This window comes from Botryllus schlosseri, chromosome 4, assembly GCF_051294905.1.
Source record: "Botryllus schlosseri isolate E-star chromosome 4, Bs_hap1, whole genome shotgun sequence".
In the NCBI taxonomy this organism is placed as follows: domain Eukaryota; kingdom Metazoa; phylum Chordata; class Ascidiacea; order Stolidobranchia; family Styelidae; genus Botryllus; species Botryllus schlosseri.
Window position 1 is genome coordinate 21,132,457 of NC_137239.1, and position 6,128 is coordinate 21,138,584.

The window sequence follows — 6,128 nt, forward strand, 5'->3', positions numbered from 1 at the left end:
TACCAAGGCTGTAACTGCTGCACCCAAATCCCAGATTGCGGGACCTCAAAGGGGCCAAAGATTATTTCGTTGGTCGTTTGTTAGAGGGTATTTATTAGACTTGACAATTTTTGTCGCGCTTCACGCGGGGTCTACATTTAAATATCATCAGTAGGGCAAGTTTTCGCAACTTTTGCAACTTTTTTACAGCTTCCAACAGCTTCCTAGATACTCAGAATCTATGTGGAATTATATGTTTTAAGCTGTTTGGAGGGATTGTACAGTGCAACTTTTTGCAACTTTTCTCTATTTTTCAAACCAATTTTTACTGCGACTTTTATCGAATATTGCGTCAAAATGTGAAGGATTGATTCAAAAAATGCTATAAACTAGTTTAGTATGGTTCTATTCTGTTTGATTTGCATAACAAAGAGCTATATGATTGGTTAGCTGCATCTCACTGTGTTATCTACGACACAATGGCTTGCAAGCAAGAAGTTCAACTACCCCTATCAAAGCACGACCGTGTCCGATCAATATGTAAATGGTTCGCTTTAGCAATTCTGTCGTTTAAATTTGAGGCAATTTCCCATTTCACGGACGCCCAGGCGAGGCCGCCGAAAATTACATTTTCACTGGGTCACCTTATTCAGGCTATTGATTTTGTTAAAGTTGGCAAGAATGCTTTTTCGTAACACCTTATGGGTCAAGTTTGCAGACCTAGGGGGTTTGGGGTGAGTTATTTGACTTGTTTTAGGGAGAGTGGGTTATCGCTATGCTGTTTGGCTTTTTGGGGTGAAATTATTCCTGCATTGCGTAAGTTTCTTGCTGTGTACCGGGAAAAATATAATTTTTGGCGGTCTCGCCAGAATGTCCGTGAAATGGCAAAGAAATAAATTCGACAGCTCTGCAGGAACTAGGTTACACAACAGAACCATTCTAGTATCTCACATTTTACAAATTCAACAAAAATTATGAATGCAACTTTTTACTGCAACTTTCTCCCGATTTTAGTGCAACAAAAGCTTGCCCTAATCATCAGTAAATTAAGAGCAAAATGCGCATATTTTAGATCAGTGGTTCTTAACCTTTTTTCCTCCAGCGCCCCCTTTCAAAAATTATCGTGCTCCAGCGCCCCCCCCCCAATATTGTAAGGACTGTAGTAAAGACAATGGGGAGGGCAGTAGCAGCACTTTGTCAGCCCCCTAAAAACGATTGTCATGCGCAATGCGCACCCATAGCGTGATTAACCACACATATTTATGTACAGTGGGCTCTATCACTCTCAACAGTGATATATTCAGTGCCTCCTTCCTCGATTTCCACACACTGTGCGCTGCAGGATATAATACCTAGTTCGTAACATTTTGTTGAAAATAACCCTAGCAATTATAATAACCGCCGGCGCGAAGCGCGACCAAAAATTCTGGGATTTGACATGTTTTGTGGAATGTTAATTTGCTCTGAATACTCATTAAGGATAGGCCCTACTACTACATCATCATCTACTGCGAAGCTATTTTTCTTCAGCGCCCCCATATCGCCCCTCGGATCCCAGCGCCCCCCATATCGTCCCCTGAGCGTTTACGTCCCCTTCAAATACACCAGCGCCCCTTGGGGGGCGCTGGAGGCAAGTTTAAGAACCACTGTTTTAGATGAATAGGCATATCGGCACCTTCGATTACCATGCATTGAACATGATTATGACTCCAAGATTAGAGGTGGGCCACAGCACATTTTCAAACCGGAAAATGGGCCACGGCCAAGAAAGGGCTGAGAACCCCTACACTAGATCCACCATCAGAACAAAACGAAAAGGAAATTTGACATTGCTTGCTGTAGCCAATACTGATTAACTGAGACTGAGAAGATGATTGTTGCCAACAACCGACTATTATGAATTGAATGATGGATAAATGTGACGTCACACTTAATAGGAATTTCAATAAAGGTGCTTGAAAAACATGGTGCGGGCAGTTTAAAAAGCTTAAAATAACATTTTTAAACGACACGTGAGGCAAATAGATGCCAGAAACATGTTTTACTAAGGAATATTTTATAGCAAATATCAAAAAATCGGCTCAACTAAATTTTTGTTACATGGTGTTATCTTATACTTGTCTAGAGCACTGTGTGTCCGCAGAGGTATATGGCAACAAGGACAGTATTCGCTGCACCATCTACATTCTACATACAGGTACAATGGAGTCCAGTGCAAAATATATATCGTCTATATCAGGGGTTCTCATCCCTTTCTTGGCCGCGGCCCATTTTCCGGTTTGAAAATTTGCTGTGGCCCACCTCTTATCTTATTGGAGTCATAATATACTGTTCAATGCGTGGTAATAGACAGCGCCGATATGTCTATTTCTCTAAAATATGCGCATTTTTTTCTTAATTTACTGATGATATTTAAATGCAGACCTTACGGCCCATGGAATCGCGCGAAGCGCGACGAAAATTTTCATTTCTAATAAATATCCTCCAACAAACGACCAACGAAATGATCTTGTGCCCCTTCGAGCGCCCGCAATTGGGGGTTTGGATACAGCAGTTACGGCCCTGGTAGATCATTGGCTTACTTAAACTCTGTGTATATTATGATCGTCCGCTGCTTCATTCGCGTCGCGAAACACAATGATCAAAACCACGCATCCGCTGTGTGATTGGGATTTCAGTTCTACTATTGTGGGGAATAATATAATCATTCAGGGTCAGCTTCTAACAATTCATTGGTGAATGGGGTATGGTGAATGGTGTTTATATAGCTCAGTGGGTACTACGGAGATTAATGCGCTCCGCTAAATCCTCAATCCAATACGATTCGTTGCGGTGGTGCAGATACCTCCACCAGAAGTTGCTAATAATTTGCAATTATGGCTATATTTATCTTACAATAATACGACTTGCCTAAGTACAGTAAATCTATACCACAATTACACTTCATTCTGAGTTTATTGCACACCCCTTTCAACGGCATACGACGTATGACCCTGCCGGAATACTTGGTTACTTCAGCATTACCTTCCAGTTATTATATACTCGAAATAATTTCAGTTGCTATTAGCCGCAGGTTGTCATAGCCAGTGGGAAAAGCCGCCGTTTCTCCCTCATGTTTTCGACTTGAACATGCTGACTCCATACGTGCCACTACGTGTCATCATAGTCTGATGAAAAGCTTTACGTAGCCTACGTATAATTAGATAATATGAATAGATTTTTAGCGATTAACATAACAAATATAACTAAACTAAACATCAATTCTAAAATTTTCTAAATAGCTTTGTTGCCCGCCTCAAATGCTCCTGTGGCCCACCCTTTGAGAACCCCTGGTCTATATGTATATAATATACACTTACAGATGTACGAGAGAGCGACGAACTTAGTGGCCTAGCTATTGGTCACGCTACAACCCGTTACAGCGATTTTGGTGAAAGTGAAATCAATGCTTCATAACCGATGGGTTAAAGGTCAACTGCATCTTATAAACAACTTCGCCTAATCATGTTCAGAATTTTTTTTCATACCGAAATTGCCGACTTTCCGTATTTCAAACTAATCGGAAATTGCCGTAATTTGGACTGAAAGTCCCAATATTGGTATGTTTACAGAAAAAGCGAAATGTTCATTGTGACGTCATGTAGTTGACATCTCTTCTGGCCGCTGCGGATGTATGCTATAGGGCTGTTGCTTTTTCAGTAGCAGGGCGATTATATTAGTTAGTTATCGCGGAGGTTTCGCTTGTAATGGATTCACCAAGTGAGTGCGATTACTCAGATGACGAATGTAAGTATGCATTTTGCCCTTGCTTACGAAAGTAATGTTTAAACTGAACAGTGAACACGTATCAAGTGTTGATGAGCTCAATCCCGTATCAGTGGAACTCCTTACTGCTCCGAAAACGCGTGGTCGTCTGAGTATGATTATTGATGAATAACCTAAGGAGGTTAGTAATATATAGTATGATCAGCCTAGCTTGTTCAGCTGAAGCCGCTTGTCTATACCAAATGAAATACACCGGTATGTGTAATTTGGTGAAGTACCCTACCTCTTTTCAGTTATTAATCTTGGTATTATCAATTACAGGATAGAGGATGGAGGTTATTGCCAACTTATGCAAACTATTAGTGGGAGAGCAACTAACGAATTATTAGTGCATCACAGCATTACCAGGATTTCAATCAGTAGCTCAATCAGAGAGATATCTCACTATAGATATCATCAGGAATATTGTCATATAATTATACCATGTAGTTCGATGCATGAGCGAATGAGTCTCATTCACATGAAACGTTGAGTCGGGTGCCAAGTAATTACCCGTCAGTAACACAACAGTTTTATAGTTTTGTGTCCAACAATAGCTTCTTTTGTCCAGCAATGGCTTCAACTAATTTTCACGATGCCGCTAGTTGAATGAGGAAGCCATCGCAATTGACTTGGTCGACTCCGCCGTATCTGATCTTGCTTGAATACATGCGTCGACTTGTTCATTGCAGGAATCTAAAGCGGGTGTAAAAACATTGCAGATTTTTATAATAAAGTCGAATCAAAGGCAGTATACCAAATGCTGTTCCGAAGTATCATAAAAATGAATGATTTCCAACTGCATCCTACCCAACTTTTGGACTGCTATGGTGATAGTGATACGTTTTAATCTTTTACTGAGTTGTCGATATCTTGAGAGATTTAGTCACTGATATCTGACAGTCTTCATTCAGTAACTTAAGTAACTAATATGATTATATGACTACACATGTACACAAACAGAAGTTTATTTTCAAAAGTAATAGCAACTCTTCCAATAAAATGAGCTCTGCGACATAACCATTATAGATCATGAAGTCAGCAGGTTACAGACTCCTATTAACTAATGCCTTTATACATCTTTTTTCTTGATTGATTTTTAAGTGGCTTTATTTCAGACTACGTACACTTCTACTCAAAGTTTTTCAAGGCATACTTATTTCAGTTATTTGCCTATATACAGTCCATCCTCAAGATTACCGGACCACGACTGATCTATCGATCTCGCTTCCCATGACATGCCGCCCTAGTTCTTCCATAGACTACTCCTTGTTGCTTAGACATCTTCCTGACTTTTCATTGTATCGCATTTTTTTGGTGTATTGAACTGATAAAATTGCTTATAAACCAATGATGATGATGATGATGATTGCACAATGCACATGCACATGAGTGTAAACAATAACTATACTTTGATGACTACTGTACCACAGTCAATACTACTATAAACGGTTAGTTACACTCTTAAAATACCAGCTAACACAGTACATTTTCACTAACCGATTTTGGACACTTTGCATAGCTTTAGAAGTGCGATCCTCTGCCATTACCACAATTTCACTGGTGCGTGAAAATAAAGTATGAACGGCACTACTGCAGTACGTCGGCACTAAGTGTGAGAGTTTCCGTGGTCAGCAGTCAACTTTATTGCGCGTTTCGTATCTCGGATACGTCATTGAAAATGTCTCTGCCTTTGGTTGTCTGTTAAGTCCGCACTTTTGGTCGCGGCGTCCGGTCACCTGACGGTATACGGATGGATTTTGGCAGCGATGTAAAGACATTGTAGGCACGGCATATTGCGTATTGGAGCAACCATACGCGACATAACATCTGACTCTATGAATCACCTCCTTCACAGCCTTCATGATCTCACTCAATGACTCAAATCCACAGCAAATCTATGCAACGAATCCCACCTAACAGCCAACAGGAATAACAAGAATTTTTGTTGTGTCAACTACTTGACGTCATTTCACGGCTGGATGATTTCGGGTCTGTTTTTCGGAATTTCGATTTGTAATTTAAATTACTTGAAAACTATCACGTATTTTTCCTTTTCATTATTTTTTTCTTATTCCTAACCACATAATCTACGAAATAAGCAAAAGTCTTTTCCGACATGCAGTTGACCTTTAATGAGTCACAAGTCCAAATATAATGTTGAGGCGCTGGAAAATATGATCAAAACAGTTTACAGCTACGACTCATCTGGTTCGATGGAGTCACAGGTCCTGTCAAAGAAAAATCATCTACGACTTAGTATTGTGTGTATAGTACAGTACACTAATATATTTTCTGAAATTTATGTAGGCTACCGGATTAATGCACAATTGCACATTCTACAT